We start from the raw sequence: 27,861 nt of genomic DNA, 5'->3' as shown, positions 1-27,861 counted from the left end.
CAAGCCTATACTCTATTATTTTCCTTTGTGTGGCATGTACTCATAACAATTGAACTCTAGAACTTGCTTAGCTTCTTTTCAAGATCACAATAGCATATGTATACATGTAAATGAAGGATTGTTCTCATTTTTGTTTCCTCGTAAATTCCAATTTCTTACTTCATAATTTTCTTAAAATATTTTCCTCTTGCATTTTTAACCTTTGATTACCTTTGATTGGTCCATTTCATTGAGGGTTTTGGTTGACTATCTTGATGAGTTAGCTTGACAAGATGGACAAAGATTTAAGTGTGGGGGAGAATTGTATATGCTTAAGGTTCATGAGTTTCTTACTTCAAGTTATTTGGAAATGTTGAAGTTGAGAATCCAAGTTGATGGATACATTGTTTGAAGCTTAAGAATGCTAAACAGTTTTGGGCAAAATTTTCATTTCTTACTTCGGTTTGATTGAAATATGAAGAGTGTTTAAGAGACTTTCAGCTGGTTAAAAAAAAAATCAGTAGCACAAGGGATTTTGTAACCATTGATTAGTTGCATGTCAAGTTTTTACAATAATTTTCAGATCATAAAGGAACTCAAGTGAATTTTGCACTTCAAGGTTCATTATTGTGGGGGTAGTTTTACTGAACTGTGCAAGTAAATTGTAGCATATTTTGATCCATGCATATTTTAGAGAAGTAATGTGACTTTTGCTTCTTTTGAAAACAATTGTCTTTCTAGTTGTGGTTTTTGAAGTGAAGATGCAGAACATGAATCTGCAGAAAACTGAAAGCAAGAAGCAAATTACAGAAGCCAATCTCATATTCGAATTTTTGCAAATGAATTTCCAAGAGGCTGAGGATTTGTTGCAGTTATGAACCTGACTTGAAGAAGTGCATCTGAGTTGATTTCTGCCATTGCTTAATACTAAAATCTTCAATTCTCAGAACTTAGAAATAGTTGTCTAAGTCCATATGTAGTTATGTTGACGTTCATTTCCAGTAACAACTTCAAGTTTGAATACTGATAGCATAATATCAAATACTATCTATGACAAAGCTAAATTCTACACAATCTAAACCGAAGTACCTTGGAATCATATTTCTGAAACTTAAGATTAGAATTCTGGACTTCTGAACTGCTAGCTGGTGGCTGCAGCTTTGCAAGCATCAAGATTTTGATAAAAATCAGAACGCAGATTCCGGAATTTTGATGGTTGTTTCCTAATTTTCTTGAACTAGACTTCTTTACTTGAGTATCTGAGATTCGAATGGATATTTCTGAGTTATTATATTGAAAGGAAGTTGGTATTAAGCTCTTCGAGATTAAAAATTTGCAACATCTTGGAATCAGAGTTGCAGCTGATGAAAGTGTGGATTGCTGAAGTCAAGAGCACATTTTTCTGTGAACTTGATTTCTGGAATTGTTTAATCTGAGAATCTGAATTATGTTATTGCTGGAGCCTATTGGTGCTCAAGTAGATTTTATTGGTAAAGAACAAAAGAATGAAGGAACAGAGAAGATTTTAGACTTCTAGAATTCAAATCCAACATTTGGAAAACACTTCAGCAGATATTCAATGAATTGAGTTGCCAAGGTTTCAGAAATTTCAGAACTTAAAAAAAAACACAAACAGATGATCATAAATGTCCAAAACCAGGTCCAGTAGCAATGCCAAGAATTTCAGAAGTGTTCCTGAGATTCAATATAAGGAATTGATATTTGTTGCTTCTAAAAACTTGAATTTCTGATTTCTTGAATTCCTAATCCAAGTGCCAACTGAAATTTGCAATGATCTGAACTCATAATGGAACTGAGGTTTTTGAATTAAATTGCTTGGTTACTTGAGTTTCAAAAGAATAGTACCAGTCCAGTAAAACCAGAAACATGCAGAAATGAAATTTGCAAGTGATGATAAGTGAGAAAATCAGATTTCTTGAAAGTGATTTTTGAAATTGACAGTCTATGAAACCATTTTAGATTGTATAAAGGCTTTGAAAAGGAAGTGGCATGTTGCAATAATAAGCTGATTTTGGCATGTTCCAATTTTGAACTTAGTGTTCTGTGGTTATGCGCAATGCTGACGGATGTCTCTGAACAACACTTTTGCAGTGCTAAACTTGGTACCTGGAATCAGTGAAATGCAGAATAAGTTAGTGTTGTGTCGAGTTATTACAAAGTTTCTTAATCAGTGAAGGGTGCATCACAACTTAGATATAACATATACCTTGAATTTGATTCCTTATTGATTCAGTGCCAAAAGAGAGCTTCTTCCAAACTTAGCTCTACATGCTCTAAAATTGAAATTACTTTGTAATAAAAAAGAAACTAAGGAAAGCAACCGGAATGAAGACTGATTTCAGTAATGAAATTCTGAAGGAGATAACCTTGAACTCCAGAATTGTTTATTAGATAAGCTGGAATTGTTTCAACTTTTAAATTCTGAACTTAAGTTCAAGGTTCTGTTGGAAGAAAAGAATAGAGGAATCTGTTTTGCTGATACTCAAGTAGGACATTCAATTTTTGTGCACCAAGTTGATTACAAGTTGTAGGAGCTCTTGAATTCTGACTCAAGTTATAAAATTTTTGTTGCTGGATTGAGTTTCAGAAATCATTTCTGGAAGTACAGTAACATCAATTTAGAAAGTTAAGGATTAGAATTAAGCAACTCTTCAGCTTCAGAAATCCCTAAAACTTAAAACTTCATAAATTCTAATTCCTGGATTGTGAAGTGCAGGCATAGAAGGAGTGTAAATAGCCTATTGGATTGCTAAAATTCGTGATCATTAGTGAAGAGCAGTGAAACTGAATTAAATGTCCTGGATTGTGAAGTGCAGGCATTCTCTTAAAGAATCTGAAGTTTGAAACCCTTGAATTTTTGTTGAATTTGATTGCTGAATTACTGAAAATTCTGATCAGGTGAAGTCTGAAGTTGAAATATGGAAATCCAGAATTCAGAAGTTGTTGATGATAGGCTGTTGTAGGTGATTAATGAAGCTAATGTTCATGAGTATAAAGCAAGAAAAGTTCATAGATGGAAATGTTCGGATTGACACAGAAATAAACAGAGCGTAGAATTCTGCAGAATAAGGAATTTACTGATTTATGCAATCTATTATCTATTCAGCCAGTTTTGAATATGTGAGCTCAAGATTTGTTGAAAGCAAGATGTTGCTGAACTTGAATCCTTAGGTCTTTGAATTTGTTTGCGGCAACTCCAGAAGTGGTTCTTGAAACTCAATCCAAGGATTTGAAATCTGTTGCTGCGGGAAATTTGAATTGCTGATTTCTCAGCAGTGCCAAATGTTGGTTGCTACTAGAAGATCGTACCAGTTCCACTGTACAAAAATTTTGTACAAGTGTCGAACCTTTCCTAACAACCTATTGTGTTCTTTAGAAATTAAATTTGGAATCGCAAACGGAACTTAACATTATTGATTCCAAATTTAACTTATCTGTTCTTTAAGGTTTAGACTTGGATCGCAAACTATGCTTAACATTATTGATCCAAATCCACCCATGTTACAAATTCAATTAAATATTAATTTCAGAAATTGACTTCCAGGTTAAACATGGTGAGGCACTAGGCCTTCTTGGGTATGGGAGCATCCACCACTTCCTTGTCAAAGCCTTTTAATGAAATCTAATATTTAATTTCCTTATATAACCCTAGGTTTAACCAAAAGGAACAATCGAATCACAAATTCGAAAAACACAAAAAAAAACACAAAATCGAATCACAAATTCGAAACCTAGAATTATATGCCTCTTGTGTTTGAAATTCATACAAAGAAAACTAGTATGATGCGGAAGACAATTACTAGTTATACCTTTCTTTGTAAGCAACAACCTCTTGATCTTCTATCGTATTTCTCTTCTAATCTCGGATGTTGTGTGGGCAATGATCTACCGAGATGAGAATCCACCAAGCCTCCTTCTTCTTTCTTCCAAGTTTCGGCCAAGCAACCTTTTCCAAGAAAAACAAGTCTCGGCCACCAACCAAGCTCCAAGGGATGCAAGAGCAAAGCCTCCTTTCTCTCCTTCTTCTCCTAGCAAGAACCGGCCACCACAAGAACTCCAAGAATGGAATGCACCAGCCACTAAAGAAGAAGAGAAGAGGAGAAGAATAGGGCCGGCCACGCACCAAGGAAGAGAGGAGAAACTATAGAAGATATGTTGTGAGGTGAAGACACCTCTACCCCCTCTTTTATATTCCTTGGTCTTGACATATAAGGAAATTTAATTATAATTAAAATTCCCTTATTCTTTTTGCCATTGGTTAATAAGGAAAATTTAATTAAAAATTCCTTTTAACCCATGCTATGACTGACCACACCATCATGCTCCAAGGCAAGTTTTAAACACAAAATTAAAACTTCCTTATTTGTTTCCGGAAATTTTAAAATAAAAATTTCTCTATTAATTTTTCCGATCCCTTCATGGTTGGTTATAAAAGGAAATTTTTATAAATTAAAATCTCTATATTAAAATATGTAGATGATTTCCAAAAAGGAAAGTTATCTTTAAAATTAAAAATCTTCCTCTCAATCTACAAATAAGGAAAGATATCAAATCTTTTCTTAATCTTTTGTAGAAACTATAATAGGAAAGATTTAATTTTAAAACTCTCTTTTATATCATCAAGATGGTTACAAAAAAGGAACGTTTTATCAAAAATTAAAATCTTCCTTTTAACTACAAATAAGGAAAGATATCAAACCTTTCACTTAATCTTTTGTAGAAATCTATAAAAGGAAAAATTTAAATTTTAAACTCTCTTTTAAAATCATGGTATCCACATAAGAAAAGATTTTTTAAAAATAAAATTCTTTTATTTTCTTGTGGCCGGCCCACCTAGCTTGAGCTCCAAGCATTGACCGACCACTACAATGGCTCAACCCTTTGGCTTTAACCGACCCAAGCTTGGACTCCAAGCTTAGCTTGGTCGGTCACCCAAGATTGGGTAAGAAGGTGGGTATAGGTGGGTATAATACTTTATAAATAAGAGGCTATGATAGGGACCGAGAGGAGGAATTGATTTTGGCCTCCCGATGAAATTAAGCTTCCCGTGTTCGCCCCGAACACCCAACTTAATTTCATCAATAATAATTCATACCACTAAAGAATTATTATTGAACTACCGCACCAATCCCAAATTATATTTTGGGCTCTTTCTTATTATGAGTGTGTTAATCTCCCTGTGTTTAAGATGTCGGATGCCCACTAATTAATTGAGTTACTGACAACTCATTTAATTAACATCTTAGTCCAAGAGTAGTACCACTCAACCTTATTGTCATGTCGGACTAAGTCCACCTGCAGGGTTTAAAATGACAATCCTTATGAGCTCCTCTTGGGGATATTATCAACCTAGATTACTAGGACACAGTTTCCTTCTATAATCTACAACACACACTATAAATAATATCATTTCCCAACTTATCGGGCATGTTGATTTATCGAGCTAAATCTCAACCTTTGATAAGTCAAAGAAATAAATACTAAATATATGTGCTTGTTATTATATTAGGATTAAGAGCACACACTTCCATAATAACTAAGGTCTTGTTCTTTTATTAAGTTAGTATAAAAAGAACTTACCTTAAATGGTCTTGCTCAATCCACTCAGAGTGTACTAGTGTAATTTTATAATTAAGATAAACTAATACCAAATTACACTACGACTATTCCAATGGTTTGTTCTTATCCATCTTAGTCGTGAGCTACTGTTTATAATTTATAAAGAACCGATAACATGATCTTCTGTGTGTGACACCACACACCATGTTATCTACAATATAAATTAATTGAACAACTACACTTAGCATATAAATGTAGACATTTTTGACCAATGTGATTCTTTATTTCATAATAAATGTTTACAAAAGCTAGGCTTTTAGTATACACTCTAACACCAAATCCATGTGCCAAATCAAGTGGAGCACTTGATTTTCATTTCCTAAATGAGATGTTTCTGACATTCTATTTCTTTGGTGGCTATAATGATCTGTGCTCCTGCTGGAACTTAATCTAATTCCAGAGATGGCTGAAGCTGTAGATTTTGAAGAGAGCAGGATACTAGGATGTGCACGGCAGAGGCTGCAACAGAATTCAGAATTAAGTCATTTTATGGTGTTAAACTCTTGAAACCTCAGTGTACTCGAGTGCTATTATGTGTTGTTGATGTAATCAATGCATAGAGTTCAGTAAAGGTTTGCTATAACCTAGAATTTGAAATCTACAACAGTTTCCATAGTTGATACTTGTTGTTTTTGTCCAGAATATAAATTAAATTCTACCTCTTATCAATTCACTGCTTAATGGGATCTCATTCCAAGCTAACTCCTTCATGACTCAGTGCCAAAATTTCCTTGGATTATGAATACTGAAACTTGAAGCTGAATTTTGTAAACAGATTTTGTTACTGGTTTTGTTGATCAGAAAGCTTTGAAATGTTAGTGTGAATGCCTAACATTGGTAATGACCTTCCTTCCAATAAAGTATTTGAGAAAAACAATGGAATCATTAGCTATCTAGAATTTTTCTTCAACCATACGATGGGAGAGTAGTTACTCTGTTAATCAAGGAATAAGTTGCAATTATTGCTATAAAGAAATCAGACACTTATAGCAATGCATAACCTGAAATTCATTCAGTAGAGTTTTGAAACATAAGTGCAGAAGTTGAAATTGCTGGAATTGTGTTTAATCAGCAGAACCAGAATCTGGGAAGAAGCTTTCTTAACATGAAGAAACTTAAATGCTGGATTTATGGTTATTGCTGTATATATGTAATCCATCAACTTCTTCAAGTTCTGAAATCTGTTATTCATGTGAAGATGTTGCTGGTTTGAATTCTAATATTATCTGTGAATTTTGAAGTGACTCCTTAATCTGGATTGCTACAAATTCTAATTGCTGAAACTGAAAATTGGAAAACCAGAATTCAGCATGCATAATGGATTTCCAGGGAATATAAGTTCTGGATTTGGGTGGGGTGATTACATTACAAAATATTTGAGTTTTGAAGTCAATTTTAATGCAAATGCTTGTGAGAAATCTATGTGACATTTCGTATCAGTAATGAGTATTGAGTGTCTCCTGTTGCTGAATTTGGTAATGCTGGAATGAGCTATATTCCTTTGTTGTAAATGATTTGAGGAAGCCTTCAATTGATTAGTAGATTCTGGAATTGAAGTGTTAAGAATTGAATTGTGCAGAAACTAAACTTTAACTCCTACAAAGTAATCCTCAATTTTTTTGAATTTAAGTGCTTCAATTCTAGAAATGGTTCCTGAAGTTTAGTCCAAGGAATTGGAATGCTGAAAACTTGAATTATTAATTTCTGAATTTTATGATTGTTGTGATGCTTGAGTAGATATCAAGTTTTTAAGATTTTAGAATAGCAAAAGATGTGTTCAGACCTGAGGTTATTTCAACAGAAGAATCTGAATTCTGGAGAACATATGCTAAATTTCTGAAATGCTGATATTGTGTCCTGTTAAGCTGAATTCTCCATGATACCAGTTGCATCTACCTAAATTTACAGATTATGAAACTTTATCCAGAGAATTCAAATCCTTAATTCCTTCAAATCTGTAAATTGAAAATGCAATTCTGAATTGCAGAATCTGAATTTACAATGCTGCCGTTGGATTTTATGTTTAAGGGGTTGCTGTTGGAGTCAAATTTTTGGGAATGAAGTTAACTGGATAAAGAGTTATGCAGCCAATCAATGAGACATTTAAAACTTTGGAATTGGAATAACTTGCAGAAATAACCTGCAGAAATTTTAAAGTCTGAATCTGTGAGTTGTAGAAATAGCTTTGAATTGTTGGTTTTGGAGTTGTGATTGATTTTACAAGTGTCTGGTGAAACAACATCTACAAATTTAGGAATCATATTTCTGAACCTGATGTTACAGTAGTAGTAGCATTGAAACAGAATTTTGTGAAGCTGATTTCTTTGTCCAAATGTCTGAAACCTTATCAAAATTATTGGAGATTTGATAGGAGCTGTAATGTTCAGAAATGGAGAGTTTTCTGCTGCATTGTGAGAGACTTGTACCTGCAATACACCACAAAAACAGAGGGAAAAATAGAACAGATTTTGTAGAATACAGAATGAAAACAAGAAATGTGCCTATTAGTGTTTCAAGTAGTTGTGATTTGTTTCATTGTCCGAGACAACCAAATTTTAAGTGTGGGGGAGGAAAACTCTTCTCCATAAGGTGAATTAAGATTGTTTTAGATTCCAAGTGATGGAATTGAGTGTTAAAACAGCGAAGAAAAAAAAGTGGCAAAGAGTATCAAGTTGAAGATAGAGTATCAAGATTTTTGGATAGCCATCAAATTGAAGGAGAGGTTAGCTTGATCTTTTGAATTGGTAACGACAAATGATATTTATCTCTTTTCACATCAAAATGGTCAACTCATCAAGTATATTCCTCCAATACTCTCATCTTCTCATTTTCTTCATTAAATTCTTTTCTTTTGCCAATTTCATTCACTTTAATTGTTTCTCTTGATTCCATTTCAATTCTCATGATAATTCCTTTTGATTCATGTATGCCATGTTTATAGTGGTGGAGAATTAGAAAATAAGCAAGCTTATGGTAGTGAAATGTTGTGAGTTGCATTGAGTGGGCTCCACTTATACACATGTTTGAGTGTGAGGGCTAGAATAGATAAATACCTTGTGAGATTGCAACTTGCATAATTTTTCAATTTGATTGAAACTACCATATCTACTGATTATTGTTTGGATTGTATTCATGATTGTTTGTGATCTTTAGATGGTCTTAGTTAAATTCCTTTTACTATCTTCTAGGTATTGCTAGGGAATTTGTGTGGAGATGATTTTTGGTTTTCTTTACTTGCACAGGACGTTCAAGATTAAGTATGAGATATTTGATAACCATGATTTTACTATATTATTTTGCTTCATATATACATGGTTTGATGTTGATTTCATAGGTTTAAATCATGGTTACATCATATTTTATGTATTGTATCGATTTTGGACTTAATTGCAAATTATTTTATTTTCGTGTTATTTGATGCTAATATTTAATTCTTATTTTGTAGGCATCAAAGGATCTTGGATTTGGATCTATTTAAACCGAATTTGTGCTCGAATCGGAGTTTAAACGAGAAGATCAAACTGCAGAGCATTATGGACTGTTCATCAAAGATTGGATAGATCTGAACCATCTAGTGAAGATCTGGTCAATTCAACCTAAGGGAGAGTAGATCCAAACCCTTGATCAAGATCAGAACCTTCGGATAGGAGTTTGAGAGACTTTTCACCGTTGATCAAGACTTGAATTGCTCACAACCGTCCATTCAGATCTGGATCTGATTTAAAACAGAGAAGCTACAGTGTTCATGGTTGTCGATCTCCTCCGCAGCACAACGTTCATGTCGCGCGGTGTTCTCTGAGATTCTGACCCCATCTCTACTTCAAGATCTATTTTCCGGCGACTTCATCGGTGACGATGCTCTCAGATGCTTGCGACCAGCTTCCGGCTATCTGACCTCACCCCAAGGCATTCCTACGGCGAGAATTGTGCTCTACGATACTCTGTTCTGCTGCTGCCTATTTAGAGGTGTTCCTCCAATAGGTGGTTCCGCTTCCATCAGTGAGCATTGGCGGTGTTCCTCCACAGCTATTGGGTCATTCTCGAGGACATTCCATCCACCATCTTTTCCATAGCAGATCCGAGTCCACAATTCACAGAATTGCATATTTTCCTGAGTTTGGCAGCTCCGATCTTTGTTAGTTTCGCTTGGAGAGGTGTCTAGTGAATCTGGTAAAGGTTGAGTTGAGTTTAGCTACTGAGATTGTTTTCCCCGATTGTTGAAGTGAGGTTTCATGGATGTTTCCTTGTGTGATGGCAAGGAGAAGATGTCGTGTAGATTGGTTTGGTATTGAGATGGATTAGGGTTTAATTTTTGCATTCTCTTTACTGTTGATAGATTTAGATTTCAGTTTATGTTGTTGGATTCAGTAATCATAGTTCTTTTTAGTTTAATAGTTTTAATTCAAGTGTTTTGGGTAATTTAGTTTCAATTGATGTTTGAAATTGTTCTTAATTCTACTTTAGTTTAATTCGTAGCACTATTGATCGGAGTAGCTTAGTTTTTGTAGTTAAGATTTAAATGTTGCTTTAGATTGTATTCCATTTGTGCCTTGCTATTTTATTCTTAGTTTAAGTGAGTGTTGATGGTTTAATCACAACGTAAGGTGACAATGCGTTATGGTTTGATTATTGACACCTAGTTAGATTTTCTTTATGCATTAGATTAGTTCTTAATTTCTGTGCTTTTCATTTGTTAGATTTATATTCAAAGCTTAAAACCCCCATTTTCATATTAAAAACCCCAAAAATGAGAATAATGTACAATCCTAGGTTATCATCGGACAGCTAATTCCTTGAGAGATCGATCCTGGGCTCGTTATTACAACATGATTGTGTAGATAAGAGGTTCAATAGAATATACATTGTTAATTTATTTTAAGAGTGTGGCAGACTTGTTATCACTCTCCCTTAGCCTTGGAGCATTCCCTTTGCCATTTTCACTTGCAATCATTGCATGCACCCTTCTTTTAGCCTTAGGGAACTCTATTGTGGCATACCCGCCAAAGTGTTCCATGGGTAACTTCCCCTTACCCTTATTTGATGAAGACCGGTATCTTAAATCGAATCTATCACCATTGGGTCTTTAATTACCAACATCATACCTAATCCCTTAGATCCAACATTGAATCTCTCAAGGGATTTCTCTAACCTATCAAACTTGTCCCTTAAGACTTGATTTTCCAATTCTAGGTTTCTAACCCTAGAATCAACTTGTCCACCACGGGCATTCTTAGACCAGTCGGTACCCTATGGTAGTTTTGGTGTGATCAACCAAGTTAAGTTAGGTCTTGTGTTTGTTTGATGCCTTGTGTCTAAGTGTGCAAGAACTTAGGAACACAAAAAGTTGAGTGAAAGACGCATCTAGCGAGAAGGATGCCACTAGAGAGAGTCAACGGGCTCGGTGCGTTCGAGGGATAAGGTGCTGCGAAAGAGTACGCTGGTGGACATGAAGGAAGTGTGCGGTATTTTTCGGGTACGAGAAGCCAGAGCGGAAGCTTACCATACGAGAAGACCAGAAAATGGGTTCGAGTGAGCCCTATTTTAGATGGCTGAAATCACCCAAGTAAATGGAGACGGAACGGAGGAGAGCCGGATACTCAATAAGGTGTTGACTATCCGGGCGGGCGCCTAGACCAAGTCCAGGCGCCCGAATGGTCCGGGCAAGTTTTATCCATGTCCAGGCGCCCAGAGTCCTTCCAGGCACCCGGAGATGCCACGCCAGCAAATGGTCAGATTCAACCAACAGGCTATAAATAGAGCCCTGGTCTCAGTAGTTCAGAACAAACTTGAAAATGATTTTCTTTATGTTCTACTTTGTAATCTAGTGCATAAACTACTATAAGAGGCTTCTCCGTCAGAAGAAGATTTGATAGTGAGCTTTTAACGTCTTGGACTAATAATCCTCTGATTGCAAACCAAGTAAAAAGATCTGTCTCTTCTTTTTTTTTCTTGTCAATTAGTTTATTGTTAAACAAGTGTTTTTTAATTTAGTTTGCAAAGCTGAGAAAGGCCTGATTTTTATTCTCAGGGCAATCCACTCCTCTCTTGCCGGCCTCAAGGGGATCAACGAATGGTATCAGAGCGAGTACGCTTCAGAAGAACTAACCACCAACCGAAGCAAAGAAATCAATGGTTGGACCAAGCCTCAATCCACTAAAGTTTGAGAGGGAGTTTGCACACTAGAAACGCCGAATAGAGGTATTCCTAAAAATCGATTTTGAAATACTCTTAATAATCAGGTATGGTTTTGTAGTTCCTAAAGATCAACGAGGAGAAAGAAGAGTACCTTTGGATGAAGAATGAGCTAAGTGACTTTGTACCTAGTGTTGACTTTTCGATCCTGATCTTCTACACCGATTCCACTCACATTAGTCTGGATCTTCCACTACAGTTCTACTCGCTTGGGTGATGTCAGCCATCCGGAAGAGGGCTCACCCGAACCCAACTCCCCGCCTTCTCAAGTAAACTTGCGCTCCTTCTTCTCGTCCCTCGGAAACGTCGTACACCTCCTTCTCATTCGCCCGCGTACTCTTCCGCAGCACCTCGTACCTCGGACGCACTGAGCCGTCGACTCTCTCCCATGCTATCCTTCTCACTAGCTACGTCTTTTGCTTGACTTCTTGTGTTTCTAAGTTCCTGCACACTTAGACACAGGGGTTAAATACCAATAGGAGCTACCTTTACTTAGTTGATTACATCAAAACTACCACGGGATACTTACAATTTCTCCCTTTTTGATGTGGACAAACCCAAGTTAAGTTAGGATAAACCTCCAAAATAACAGTTATAAAATTTGCAAGTACAAAAATTAAAAACATTTTACAAAATTGTACTACCCTCCCCCTAGACTTAATCTTCACTACTTCCCCTTTTGATCACATTAAAAATCAGGTACTTTAAAAATGCTATTTGGAGAAAAGTAAAAGTCTAAGGGAAATTTCCAGAAAAATATTAAAGTTTAAACTTCAAAAAATTTGGATTTTAAAAAAAATTAACATATATAAGGCAGAAAAAAAATTTCATATGAAGTTGAAATTATTTTTAAGAAGAAATAAAGTCTTTTCTATATTAATTTTTTTTTATAATTAAAAAATTTTAACATTCAGAAAAATTTGAAAAATTTTCTTATAAAAAAGTTATCCTTCTCAGAAAAATTAACTTCTAATTAATTGTAACAAAATATTTGACAAACAATTGAAAGTATTTTTATAACAACTAAATGCTTAACAGTTAGTTAATTAAATATTTATTTTAATAATTGGTTTCCAAGTTGTAGCGAGGTACTAGGCTTTCTTGGATATTGAAACAACAACTACTTCTAGACAAAGTCTTTTAATGAAAGCAACTATTTAATTTTCTCTCTGAAAGTCCAAAAAAACAATCAATCTAAATATGATTTTGGAACCCAAAATAGATTCCTTCCAACTGGGTTTATTAAAAATTTCTTAGGAATTAATTGTCTATCTACTTTTACAATTTGGCGTTTATGTTATCTAAAATACTAGTTAAGCCTTCGATGATCTTTAAAATTTCATAGAATATTTGAATATGCATTTAAAATTTTTCAATTTGTCTATTTGTGCTATTAATTTTTTATTTTCAATTTTTAACTTATCAAAATCTTCTAGTCTGCATACATTTGCTAAAGTCAATTTTAGCATTGCATTTTTTTAAAAATTAATGATACTTTTAGAAAGCATTTTGATAAACTTAAATAGTTCTTCAGGGGATCGGGAACGTACCTTACTACTTACCGTTATTTCGTTGTCCGATGCTCCACCTTCATTGCTACTTTCTTTCGAGGTCTCTCCCCCTTCATTGATGCTCATCTCGGATGAACTTTCTTTATCTCCAGGTAGATATTCGGCTATGAGAGATGTTCTGGTAATCTCCTCGATCTCGGATTCTTCTGACGATGACTCAGTGTCTATCGAGAAGTTGGATTCAACTTCTTCTGGTTCTTCATAGAGCTTCAAGAACTTTTTCCAAAGTTCATTTGTATTCTTGTATTTACCAATTTTGTTGAGATCCTTGGCAGGCAGAACGCTCAGAAGGTGGAACTCAGCCTTACCATTTGCCATGAAGTAGTTGCGCTGCTTTTCAGTCCATCAATGCTCCTCAAGGTCTTTTCCTTCTTTTCTTTTGGGCATATCAAAACCATACTTTATCGTTAGTAAAATATTGAAATTGGTTTTAAAATATACCTCCATTCGATGTCTCCAAAACGTGAACTCCCCCTCGAACACTGGTGGGTAGATGCTTGCACCGGTCATTTCTTGTGCTTCAGTCGGCGATTAGTCTTTCTGAAATGACCTCGCTCTAATATCACTTAATGGTCCCTTGGCGACCGGCTAGAGGGGGTGAATAACCTACACAATAAAAACAAACCCTTCTTGACTTTATAGCTATATTAACATAAACACTTGTACAAAAGAAAACCAATCAAAGAAAGAAGAGGCTCAGAGAATTTACTTGGTTACAATCGGAGAGATTGTTAATCCAAGGAAGATGAAAAGCTCACTAAACAATCTCCTTCAGGCGAAGAAATCTCTTACAGTAGTTGACACACTCAATTATAGAATAAGACTAAAGAATAATCAATTACAAGTGTTGTTGTCACCTTCTGGGACCAGTGTTGTATTTATAGCCCTGGTCAGAATGCCTAGAAGGATTCTAGGCGCTTGGAGGGGATAAATTTTTATCCCCATTGCAACGGCTCAACAGCTCGCGACACCTGTTGTGTTGATAACTTTTTGGTCTCGGTGCCTCGACCCATTCCAAGCACCCGGGACCGGGTTAGGCTCACTCCACGAAGTCGCTGAAATAAGGCGCCCCCGGGTTGTCCGGAGGGGTCCGGGTGCCCAGATTGTAAAAGTCAACCTAGTGTTGACTTTTTAGTCTTGGTCTTCTGCTCCGGTTCTGTTCGCATAGGTCCGGATCTTCTGCTCCGATTCCACTCACTTGGGTGATGTCGGCCATCCGGAATAAGACTCACCCGAACCCAACTTCCGGCCTTCTCGAGCAAACTTCTGCTCCGGCTTCTAGTCCATCGGAAACGCCGCACACTTCCTTCTCCTCCGCCCGCGTACTCTTCCGAAAATTGTCGTACCTCAGACACACTGTGTTTGTCGGCTCTCTCTCCCGTGTCATCCTTCTTGCTAGCTGCGTTTTTCGATTGACTTCCTGTGCTCCTAAGTTTATACACACTTAGACACAGGGGTTAAATACTAACAGGACATAACTTTACTTGGTTGATCATATCAAAACTATCATGGGGTACTTTGAAGAGCTTATATGGTAAGAAAATTTTAAAAAAAATTTAAATCTAACAAATTTAAAGAAATACATACCAGGAAAAAATCCAAGAAATAAGAGAAAGGTCCGATGCTTCCATTGCCGAAAAGAAGGACATATAAAGAAAGACTGTCCATATCTCAAGAAGGAGAAAGACAAAGGGCCACAGTGAAACAAACACAAAAATCTCAAGGCCACTTGGGACGAGAGTTCATCATCCGAGTCAGAAATAGAAGCATATGCTGGACTAGCACTGATGGCGAGTCACGAAGAACAAAGCAACTTAGAAACTAGCATTGATGAGGGAGGAGCGACATCAGATGAATGCAGTGATGAAGGAGGATAATCTAACTTCAGATCTGATATGATAAGTGGGGTACGTCTCTTACCTTCTAATCAACTGTATTTTGGTATAAAATTCATGTCTATGTCAATGTGTAAATTGGAAAATAAAAATAAAAAATTGAAAAAGGAGAATTTAGAAATAAAAATAATCTTAGGAAAATCATGTTTAATGGAAGATTTTGATAAATTAAAAATTAAAAATACTAAATTGAAAGAACAAATAGATAATTTAAAAAATTCTGAATGTTTAAATTTTACTGCTTCAAATGTTAGAAATTATCAAGGACTGAATTGGTATTATAGATTTCACAAGGGTCAAATAAGAAGAGTAACAAAAAAGTATATTCTTATAAAGTACTTGATTGATTCGGTAGGAAGGAACCTATATTAGGTTTCAAAATCATGTTTTGATTAAATTCTTTATGCATATTTCTAATTTTAATTAGATTTAATATTTTTAAATTATCTAATGTTTTTAAATAAATTGCTTCATATAATTTCTTTTCAAAATTAATTAGATATTAATTTTTCTAAGAAAGAGGATTTCATTTCTAATCTGTAGAAAAATTTGAAATTTTTTTTTGACCATTGAATTATTTCTTATGAATTTTTAACAAAAATTATATTTTTTAATTTAAAATATTTTATAGAATTATTTTTTTGTAAACTTTATTTTTCTGTGAACACTTATCATGCTATCTATCAAAGGAAAAAATTTTGAAATTTTTTTTACTGTTTTTGAATTTTTTGTGAATCTTTTTTAAAAATACTAATTTTTAATATTAAAAATTCTTGACCGTTCAATTTTTGAAAATTTATTTTTCTACAAAAATGCTTGCTATATTACATTCTCATAAAGTTTTCAAGATTTTTCGAGCTTAGAAACTATTTTTAAGTATTTTTTGAAGAAATTACATCTTGTTGTAGTAAATAATTTATTACTGCTTAAATTATTCTCCTATATTCGTGAAAATTTTATCATTGCTTTAGATATATCTTTTTAATTGTTATAAAATTTTTTCAACAAATAAAAATATTTTTTAAAATTATTTTGGTTAAATTACTTTATAAATAAAAAAATTCAGTTTTTAAATTTTTCTAAGTGTTAATCACAAAATTCAGTTTGTGTATCCCTTAGTATTTAATTCCAATTTATTTTTAAAGCATGCCCCTATTTTTAATGTGATCAAAGAGGGAGAATTATAAGTTAAGTTATTTTTTCATATTTATAAATTGTATAACATGTCGTTAATTTGCATATTTAACTCTAACTGAACTTGGGTTGATCCACATCAAAAGGGAGAGATTGTTAGTACCTCGTGGTAGTTTTGGTATGATCAACTAAGTTAATTTAGGTCCTGTATTTGTTTGATGCCTTGTGTCTAAGTGTCCAAGAACTTAGGAGCACCGGAAGTCAACGAAAAACGCAGCTAGCGAGAAGAATGACATTGGAGAGAGTCGATGGATTCAATGCGTCCAATGGACGAGGTGTTATAGAAGAGTACGCTAACGGAAAAGAAGGAAGCGCGCGGTGTTTTTTGAAACACAAGAAGTCGGAGCGGAAGCTTGTTCGACGAGAAGGTCAAAAAATAGATTCGGGTGAGCCCTATTCCAAATGGCCGAAATCACCCAAGCGAACGGAGCCGGAACGGAGTAGAATCGGATAGTCAACAAGGTGTTGACTGTCTGGGCGCCTAGACTGGTCTAGGTGCCTGGACTCCCTGGGCACTCCTAGGGCGCCTCCTCGGCGTGGTGACATGTCAGCCGGGTCCGGGCACCTGGGCCGATGGCGCCCAGACTGAAAAAATTATCCCTAATCGAATCGTTGCGACGCGGATAAAGTTTTATCCACGTCCAAGCACCCAGAGCCCTTCCAGACGCCCGAAGCTCTTCCAGGCACTTTAACAAATGGTCAGATTCGATTAACAAGCTATGAATAGAGCCTTGGTCTCAGTAGTTCAGAACAACACTTGAAAACTATTTTCTTTTTGTTCTACTTTGTAATCTAGTACTTAAATTGTTGTAAGAGGCTTCTCCACCAGGAGATTTGATAGTGAGCTTTCAACGTCTTGGACTAGTAATTCTTTGATTGCAAATCAAGTAAAAAGATCTGTCTCTTATCTCTTTCTTGTCAAATAGTTTATTGTTAAACAAGTGTTTCTTAATTTAGTTTGAAAAGTTGAGAAAGGTTTGATTTTTATTATCAGGGCAATTCACCTCTCTCTTGTCGGCCTTAAGGGGACTAACAAGACCTACCTACCTTTCTAAGCATGTGTCTTCCATTCTTGGAATTAATGCCTAGTAGTGTCATCAATTTGGGTTGAGCCCATTGGATTGGTCCACTCCGCCAAACAATTTAAGCAGGTTGGGTTAGAATTTTATCAACCCAAGCCTGCCGCAGGGCGACCAACCTAGGTCTGTGACCCGCAACCCACGTGGGTCAGCCCACGACAGGTTTGGGTTGGTTCACGAGTTTTGAAACATATGTAAGTCAAGTTTTATATCGATTTATTATCTTTATTCGTTATAATTTTGAAATAAAAATAGTACTTTTTATCAAACATGAGTACTCATTTGTATCAATTTATATTTAAAATATTTGTTTTTGGATACATTTTATTGATGAAACCTTTTTGAAGTAAAATGTTGAAAATATGAAACTATTTTTTTTTTAACTTTTTGATGGACCCGCGGGTTGGCTCGCCTAACTCGCAACCCGATTTTGATTTGGTTGGGTTGGGTTGAGGATTTCCCTACCCGCCAAGATGACGAGTCTGTTAGGGTCAATTTATGCTAGAGGGGGGGCGGGCGGGGGTGAATAGCTCGTCGCGCTTCAGTTGTTCGTTTTATGATGATGAAATGCAGCGAAAATACACACAAAGCACACTCACAACGCTAACGCTAGGATTTACTTGGTATCCGCCTCAAGAAGAGGTGACTAATCCAAGGATCCACACACGACGCTCACTTCACTAATAAAAACACTCCTTCTCGATAACTACCGGAGGTGGAGAAACCTCGTACAACACTCACACATACAATAACTCAACATAAGAAGAAAAATACAATGAATACAAATGAAAACCCTCTCTTCTTACTTACTTATCTCTTGTTGTTGTCTCTTGAACCTTGGAAGTGCACCAACACTTGTCCCCAAGAGCCTTCAAGAACTGGCTATGAGCAGTGGAGAAATTGCGTGAAGAATGGGAAGAATCGCGCGTGAAAGCTGCTGAGAAAAACGCTAGCAACGGCTATATATTGTGCGCACTTGCGGCTCCCAATCGATTGGGCTTCGTCCCAATCGATTGCCATGTCACACCCAACCATCATAGGCATCCATCGCCTGCATCCTGTGCAATGGTCGAATCCTAATCGATCGGCTGATCGATTGGGGAGGCTGAATCGATCGATCGATTGATTTAACCTACTTCTGTGCTCTCGCATCTGGGTGAGAAAACTTTTCCCAATCGATTGGGGGAGTCCAATCGATCGTTTGATTGATTGGGAAGCATTCTGTGCTCACGATTTCACTTCCCAATCAATCGGTCGACCGATTGGACTAGTTTTCTTTGCAGCACACCTTCAATCGATTGGCTAATCGATTGAACTACAGTTCAATCGATCGGTTGATTGATTGACTTCCCTTTGACTTGCTTAACTCAAGTCTAGAGCCCCAAATTTCAACATCTGGTCAATCGTGATCTGTTGGAACTCTGCATGCCTAGCATTCGGTCAACCTTGACCTGCCGGGACTTCTTTGCCAAGTGTCCAGTCAATCCTTTGACCCACTTGGACTTTTCTCCACGTGCCAAGTGTCCAGTCAACCTTGACCCATTTGGACTTACCGTCTCGTGCTAAGTGTCTGGTGCTAAGTGTACGGTCCTCCATGACTCACTTGGACTTCCACCAGATGTCCGGTCAATCTTGACCCATCTAGATTTCCTTGTGCCAAGTATCTGGTCAATCCTTTGACCTACTTGGGCTTCCCAACACCAGATGTCTGGTCAACCTTGACCCACTTGGATCTCCACGTGCTTGGCTTCACTCACCAGGTCTTTCCTTCTACCTCGTTTCACTTACTAGGGCTTTCTATCTGTCTAGCTTCACTTACCAGGACTTTCACCTAGCTTCACTCACTAGGTCTTCCCATCTGCCTAGCTACACTCACTAAGGCTTTTCATCTGCCTGGCTTCACTCACCAGGACTTTCACCTAGCTTCACTCACTAGGGTTTTCACCTAGCTTCACTCGCCAGGATTTTTCCACTGCTCATCTTCACTCACCGAGACTTTCCCACTGCCCAGCTTCACTACCGGGACTTTCACCTGCCTAGCTTCACTCACTAGGTCTTTCACTTGGCTTCACTCACCAAGATTTTTCAACTACCTAGCTTCACTCACTAGGTCTTTCACCCGGCTTCACTCACCAGAATTTTTCCTTGCCTAACCTCCAGTTAGAACTTTCCCAGTCAAGTATCCGGTCAACATTTGACCTACTTGACTTTTCTTCACATCTAACTGGTCAGTTCTTAACCAGAGGGAAATTGTATCAATAATCTCCCTAATCGGACGATTGCATTTGCAATCTCCATGTATTATCAAACATCGAAACCCAAACATCAAGACTCAAGCTTAGTCAACCTAACCCAGAGGATATTGTACCAACAGAGTCAGCCCACCCTGCCCACCAAATGGTAGGTCGGCCACGGATCGACCCGCCTCTCCACAGGTTGGCCCGTCTAAGAGATCTAATGCCTAGATCCTTCACTACATTCCTCTCCTTAGGCATGGTAGTCTGATTCTTATTCGGTCTAACATTTGCAAATGATTTTCTAGGGTTATCCCCTATTCCTATCATTATATCTAAATTCATAATTATGCATGGGTAAATAATCTACATTATTTTCAGCATGCATATCCCTAAAACTTGAGTTAATATTTGAATTAAAGTTCAAGTTAGGGTATACCTTCCTACCAACCATTGGAGCTCCCCCTTAACATGAGCATCCATATGAATTCATCCTCCTCCATTGCTTCAATTGCTCCATCTCCTTGATCTCGCCCCTCCTTGGGTACTTCATGTGGTAGTGACCCCATTTACCACACGTGAAGCATATGATATACCACTTCTTCTAGGCACCATTCCTACAACCCACATGAGTTTTTAATTCAATTTTACGGGGTTTAGAACTTACCTCTTTTACCTTTTTGAGCAATGGACACCTACTCTTATAGTGTCCCATCTCATCATATTTAAAGCACTTGATGTGTGATTTTCCGCTCTTCTCGGTAGTTGAGCTTGAGGGTTGAACTTTCAAGACTTCTTCCTCACTAGTCTTGGACTCTTATTCCTCACTTGAAGATGTGGACGATTCCACTTCCTTTTCCTCTTCGGATGTCGAGCTCATCTCCACATCCAATTTGTCCTTCTCCTCCTCTTGGACAAATGATCCCGTCTCCTTAGGCTACTCCACTTTTTAGATTTTTATAGGGTCTTCATGAAAAGAAATTACATTCTTCCAAAGGTCACTTACACTCTTATATTTGTTGGTGCAATTGACCTCTAGGGGTTCGATATTTGACAATGCACCCAAGTCTAGTCGGTTTGACCAAGGGTTAATCCAAACAGGACTTGATAGAGAGTAGTCTAGTCAGGACTAGATGACTAGCAAGGAGAAGTAAATCCTAACTAGAGGTTAGGCAAAGTGGAAGTCCTGGTGAGTGAAGTCAGACCCTAGTGAGTGAAGCTAGGTGGTGGAAGTCCTAGTGCGTGAAGTCGGGCCATAGTGAGTGAAGCTGGTAGCGGAAGTCCTGGTGAGTGAAGTCGGACCCTAGTGAGTGAAGCTAGGTGGTGGAAGTCCTGTCGAGTGAAGTCGGACCCTAGTGAGTGAAGCTAGGTGGCGAAAGTCCTGGTGAGTGAAGCTGAGCCCTAGCGAGTGAAGCTAGGTGGAGGAAGTTTTGGTGAGTGAAGTTGGGCCCTAGCGAGTGAAGCTAGGTGGAGAAAGTCCTAGTGAGTGAAATCAGGCAATGGAAGTCCTAGTGAGTGAAACTAGGCAACCCTAGGGGGAGATAACCTTAAGTTATATGTGACTGACTGGTTTTCGGTCGACCGCGCGTAGTCGACTAGACCAGCGAATCTTGAATTCTGTTAACACTATTTTACTGTATTGTTTTATCTATTGTGCTAATTTAGTGTTGCAGGGAAGTCCAGCTTGGTCGATGGACCAGCGGGGTAGCTGGCACGAAGTCCAGACTAGTCGACGGGCTGATCGGATGTCTGGAAAAATGTAAGAAAAGGTAAGTCACTAGAGGAGAGTGACTGTGAGGACGCGTCCCAGTTGAGGGACAGTAGGTGTCGGTCCAGTTTAGGTCCATTTGAGATCCCTAAACTGAGACCTGGACTAATTCCTGATCCTGGTAGGACAGAAACTAATTACTCTATTTTTTATATTGTGCTAACACTTGTCTTGCAGGGTATTTTGGACTAACACATTTGTTGAAGGACAAGAGAGCAAGCAAAGAAGCAAAGCTGCCTTCGGGTGAACATTGCCCGAAGGCGCCTTCCATGGCTATGGAAGGTGCCTCGGTATTGTTCATAGAAGGAGCTTTCAACGGATAAAATTTGACTATTTACAAATAAGGCACAGTGAAGTTAGGATAGATTTTATCCCATTCGAGGTGCCTTCAAGGCCTTTGGAAGGCGCCTTCCAAGCCCTTTATAAGGCAGTTTTGAGGAGGCTTTGCAACAACAACTACATACGAGCTACTGCGCGTTCATTCAAGCTTCCGACTGCTGCTACGACTCTACTATGAAGCTGTTGAGCCCGACGACTGATCTAAGGAGTTTCGGTCACGCCCGACAGATAGACACCAACACAAGAAGAGCTCTCATTTCGATTCATAAGAGTGTTGGTAACTTTGTCTTTGTACTTAATTACTATAAAAGGGCAAGTGCAGTGTGTTGCACTTGACCTAACTTTTTTATACTCGATTCTCTCTTCCGGGGGTACTTTGTAACGTTCAATAGAACCATCTGCACGATACTTAATTCGGTAAACTCATTTAGAGCTCACAATATTCATAGATGGGGTACGAGGGACTAAGCTCCAAGTTGCAATACGAAGAAGAGCATCAAATTCTATAGCCATCGCAGCACATCAATTTGGATCTTTGACTACCTGTGTAAAATTAAAAGGTTCAACAAAATTTGAAGAAGCAATAAGAGCACGTGGAAGAGGATAACGAGTGGAAACTGGTTGACATCGTGCATAAATATCTCTTAGAGGAAGCTCCTGCCGAGGAATATCATCATCAAAGCTACTCGGAGATGAGTGGTCAGACGAATGAGAATCAGAACTAGAGAATGAATCACCACTAGTCGCCGAGTCTACAGGAACTTGTGCAGATGGAGCATAACCCAAGATACCATCCCTCCTTGTACTTTCAATATATCCTAATGAATCAATATGTGAGGCTTCTAGTATATTGCTTGGTGATATTAGATAGTTGCCTTGATTATCTGAAGGAGGATCTGAGGTAGCAACTGCAAACGAAAACAGAGATTTATCAAAAGTAATATGTCGAGAAATATATATTCAATCGGTCGAAATATGGAGGCGACGGTACCCATGATGCAAATTACTATAACCAAGGAAAACACATTGTAAAGAATGAGGATTTAACTTGTACTTAGAGTAAGGTCATAGCCAAGGATAACATGCACAACCAAAGATACGAAAGAAGGAGTAATCTGGAAGACAATTATAAAATCTTTATAAGGGGCACTTGTTTTGAAGTAGTAGAGTGGGTAAACGATTGATAAGGTAGACTGTGGTTTGGACGATATCATCCCAAAATTTAAGTGGAACTGAGGCATGATTAAGAAGAGCTAAGGCAGTTTCAACCACATGACGATCTTTTCTCTCGGCGGATCCATTTTGTTCAGGAGTGTGGGGACAAGAGACTTGATGGATGATGCAAGAGGAAGTAAGATGACGATGAAGCGCTTGATACTCTCCACCCAAATCAGAATGAAGGGAGAGGATTTTACGATCAAAATAGCGCTCAACTTATTTTGAAAGCGACCAAAAATATCAAAGAGATCAGACTTTCTTTTTATAGGAAAAATCCAAGTAAACTTGCTAAAATTGTCAATAAAAATAATATAATAAAGAAAACCTTGATTAGATAGAATAGGAGTAGGACCTCACACATCAGAGTGAATAATTTCTAAAGGAAAACTAGAAGTGCTAGAATAAGACATAAAAGGTGATTTATGAGATTTTGCTTTCATGCAAGCTTCACATAAATGAGAAGAGGAGGCTAAAGAAATTGGTAAACCATATTAGTTAATGATATTTTGAACAACATGTAGAGATGGATGACCAAGACGTGCGTGCCAAGCGAATTTATCAGTGTGTTCTCCAACAAACACATTAGTATAGGTGGGCTGAAGATGATAAAGACCATCTTTAATATTTCCTCGAAGTAGAATATTTCCTATTGTGGGATCCTTCACAAGACAATGATGAGAATGAAATTCAAAGAGCACATTATTATCAAGAGCAAACTGACGGATGGAAAGCAAATTTTTAGTAATAGAAGGCACATGAAGAGTGTTGCGCATGCGAAAAGTACGACCATATGAATGAAAGGATGTGTTTCCAATGTGAGCAATTTGCAAACCCGGGCCATTGCCTATTGTATCATGTCGGGTCCATGATAAGGTGAAGCTTCTATGAGAATATTATACTCTGGTGTAACATAATGAGTTGCTCCAGAATCCGGATATCATATTGGGATTTTAGGAACTGATGACGTTGCATTAGGAGGGATGGAGAGTGAAAATGCTCTAGAATTAGTTGATTGAGTGCTAGATTACCAAGATGAGGGAGAGGGTCGACTTGATGATATAGGTCCTCGAAAATTTGAATCATATCTTTTATAACAATTTTGAGCATAATGACCATAATTGAAGCAAATCTGACAGAGTCCTCGACCTCGATCTCGACCCCGGCCATTGAAACCTCCAAATTGATTTTGGTGACTATATTGGAGAGGAGGCTAATTATGTTGATCAAGTTGTGGAGCCTTGCTAATCATGTGTGTCGATAAAGATAGAGAATCTGACATCCTTTGAGATTGTATTTGTAGAAGTCTTTCATGAGAGGATAACATACCATGAAGCGTTTCAAGTGACACTTGATCTATGCAAGTCGTCACACCGGGAACAAAGCTATCATATTAAGGACCTAAACCTGCAAGAATATGCATTAATAGTTCTGGATCAAAGACTAAATGTCCAATTGCAGCTAGGTTATTGGCAATGATCTTGACTGATTGCATATAGTCATTGATGGAGGTATCTCCTCGTTGTACAAACTGTAATTGTAGATAAAGTTGGAGAACTCGTGCTTGGGAGTGAGATGCAAAAGAATAATCAAGAGCTTCCCAAACATGGCGCGAAATGTTGAGCCCAACGAGCATAGGAAGTATAGACTCAGTAATTGATGAAATTAACCAAGTCAAGACTAATTGATCCTTCTTAAACCAAATAGTATAGGATGAATAATCTTTTTGAGGTGGGGATAAACTATCATCAACATGACCAAGTAAATCATGAACACAAAGTAAAGGAAGAAATTGTAATTTTCATAGTAAATAATTATCATGGACAAGTTTAACGGAGAAAGAATGAACCATAAGAATTGAATGTTGGGTTCTTCGGGCCGCGAAAACCGCTTTTCGCATCGCGGAAACCCCGAATCACCAAAGGCCAACGGATCCGTGCAAGGAAAAACTGAACGAAAATACGAGTACGAGTTTCAAAGACTCTAGATCTACACTAGATGAGAGTTATACCTTCGAAGCGAGCCCTTTCGCTTTCCCGCTCGTCCAAGGAATTGCCGGATCTCGAGAGTGTCAACGTAGACACTCCTCTAATGATATCCACACGAACAAGGAGTGTCTCTCACACTCAAAGGATGGAGAAGAGAGCCCCAAGTGTGCTAGCACTTTCTAGAGCTCTCGGGTAGGATTTGAAAAAGGGAGAAAGGAGAGAAAGGAAAGGAATCTCACATACTCCTCTAGGTGTCCTCCTTTGTGACCTTCACTTCACCCTTTTCTTTGGACCTTAACACATTCCTCTTCACCTTGCTTGAAACTCTCGGCCAAGAAGGAGGAAAGGGAGAAGAGAATGGCTAGAGGAAGGAGATGAAATGAATGATACCAATGAATGAAAATTCATTCCATTCATTCACTTGTGTGGCCGGCCACATGAGTAACTCCTACTCATTTAATGTGGCCGGCCACATTAATGAGAATGGAGGCTTGTAACCTCCATGATGTGGCATACCATGATGATGTGGAGCATCATCATTGGTCCACATCTTGCCATCTCACTAATTATGTGGAAATTAGTCAAGTCAAACTTGACTCTTCCTCTCCCTCTCAAATCAAGTCAAACTTGACCAAATCTCTTCCATGGTTGATCTAATCTAACCATTTGATTCAAGCCAACTTAATATAATGAATCTAATTCATTAAATTAAGTTGATTTAATGAGTCATAATCTAAATTAGACTCATTGAATACATGAATCAACTTGAGTCCAACTCAATTAGCCCAATTTGGATTACTCTTAATCCAATTTGATTCATCAAATGAATCTAATCATCTTGGTTCATCATATGAACTTAATCCAATTGGTTCATCATATGAACCCAATCTCCATCCACTTATTCTTTGTGTGTGACCCAATAGGTTCTTGTAACGTTGGCAATGTTTCTAAACTCCTTTAGAAACATAAGCAATGAGCGGCATCTAGCAATACATCATTGCTACCCAAGTTACAAGAAATGTTGAGATCCAACATCACCTTGTGACTACTAATTGTGACTCCTCACAATATATGACAAGTGTCCTTCTATCCTAGACATCTAGATTGATCAATGTGAGGCATAGACCGTGTCATCCTCTGACCAATCTAAATCTTGAACTCTAAGTAGACTCACTCAATCAAATGAGCTTAATATCTCATATTGACTCATTTGGGTATGGCCATACACTTCGTGGTCTTACTCTATCAAGAATATCGATGTCACTCCTGTCATATAGGAGGGATAGATCCCATCTACATCACTCACATCCCTCTGCATAATTCGTTACATACCCAGTAATCGCCTTTATAGTCCACCTAGTTACGGGTGACGTTTGACAAAACCAAAGTACATAACTCCTTATGTAGGGATCCATGGTGACTTCAGGTCTAAGGACTAATAGTCATACTAATAGCCACATGAGAAAGTATATGACACTCATATAACGATCCATGATACTTTCTCATGGCGGGTCATTCAGTATACATTCTCCAATGTATACCCATGTGTCAGCTTGATATCTCTATATCCATGACTTGTGAGATCATGTCATCGAGCTGACCTACATGCTAGTCTTATTGCATTAACATTGTCCCTGAATGTTAATACTCGACTAGGAATGATTTAGAGTAGTGTTCCCTATATCATCTCACTATCGATTCAACTAATCGATTGATATAGGTATGAACCTTCTACTCAAGGACGTTATTATACTTAGTCTATTTGGCACTAATATAAATAAGTATAATAACCAAATAAATGCCTTTATTGATATACAAGAATATGATACAATGAGTCCATACAATCATCAAATGATTGACTCTAGGGCTCTAACTAACATTGAAAAAGAGGTATTTTGTGGTGGTGAAGAGATTTCAGTAGACTCGAGAGAAGACATTTTTTTCCTCCCTATTTTTTTTTTCTCTCACTTTTTTTTCACACTCTTTTTTCCCAATTTTTTTCTCTCACTTTTTTTTTCTCGATTTTTTTAATCCAACTGAATAGAAATCTTAATAGCAAAACCTGAAGACGAACAAATACGCCAACCAAAATCCATTTTTTTTTCTTTCAATGCAGAGAATCGAAAACTGAACTAGTAGAAAAAAAATTATTACGATAGTTGTCGAAGTTCTCGAGGTTACTGCATAAAATTGGCAAGAAAGGACGTTAATGATGAGACTGCAAGATGTTGCTGGAACACGCTGATCTTTGGGTTGCTCCAAGTTGTTGTTGTGCTCCAAGATGTTTACGTTGTTGCTGACTAATGTTGTAGAAATCTAGTGCTTGAATTGAGGTGCTGGAAGAGGAATTAAAGAAGGAAGAAGCTAAATTTTGAGGGAAGATAAGGAAAAGGAAGGATCATGACTCTGATACCATGTAGAAATCAATAGGTAGAGGAAAGAAATAATAAAAAACTTTTTGATCATCTTATTACTAAAGTTAATAGACTTATTTATACAAATTGTCCAAAATAATAATGGAAAGATTAAATAAGGCATACAATCATAATAATTATAAATATAGTAATATAATATACTTGGAAATATTATTTTTCCTATTTGATTCATGTCGATCTTGATTGTGCGTCAAATATAATAAATCTCAATTGATTGTTATCAATTAGAAATTATTTCCATTATTGTCATTACCTCTCACCCGTGGGCTACTTTGTCTAGTCGAATTTGGTCGGCCTTACTACCCAGTCGGCCTCTCTGTTGTGCGACTTAA

This window comes from Zingiber officinale, chromosome 3B (assembly GCF_018446385.1).
Source record: "Zingiber officinale cultivar Zhangliang chromosome 3B, Zo_v1.1, whole genome shotgun sequence".
NCBI classification, from domain to species: Eukaryota; Viridiplantae; Streptophyta; class Magnoliopsida; order Zingiberales; family Zingiberaceae; genus Zingiber; species Zingiber officinale.
The sequence above is the reverse complement of the archived record's forward strand: the minus strand, read 5'-3'. Positions refer to the sequence as shown.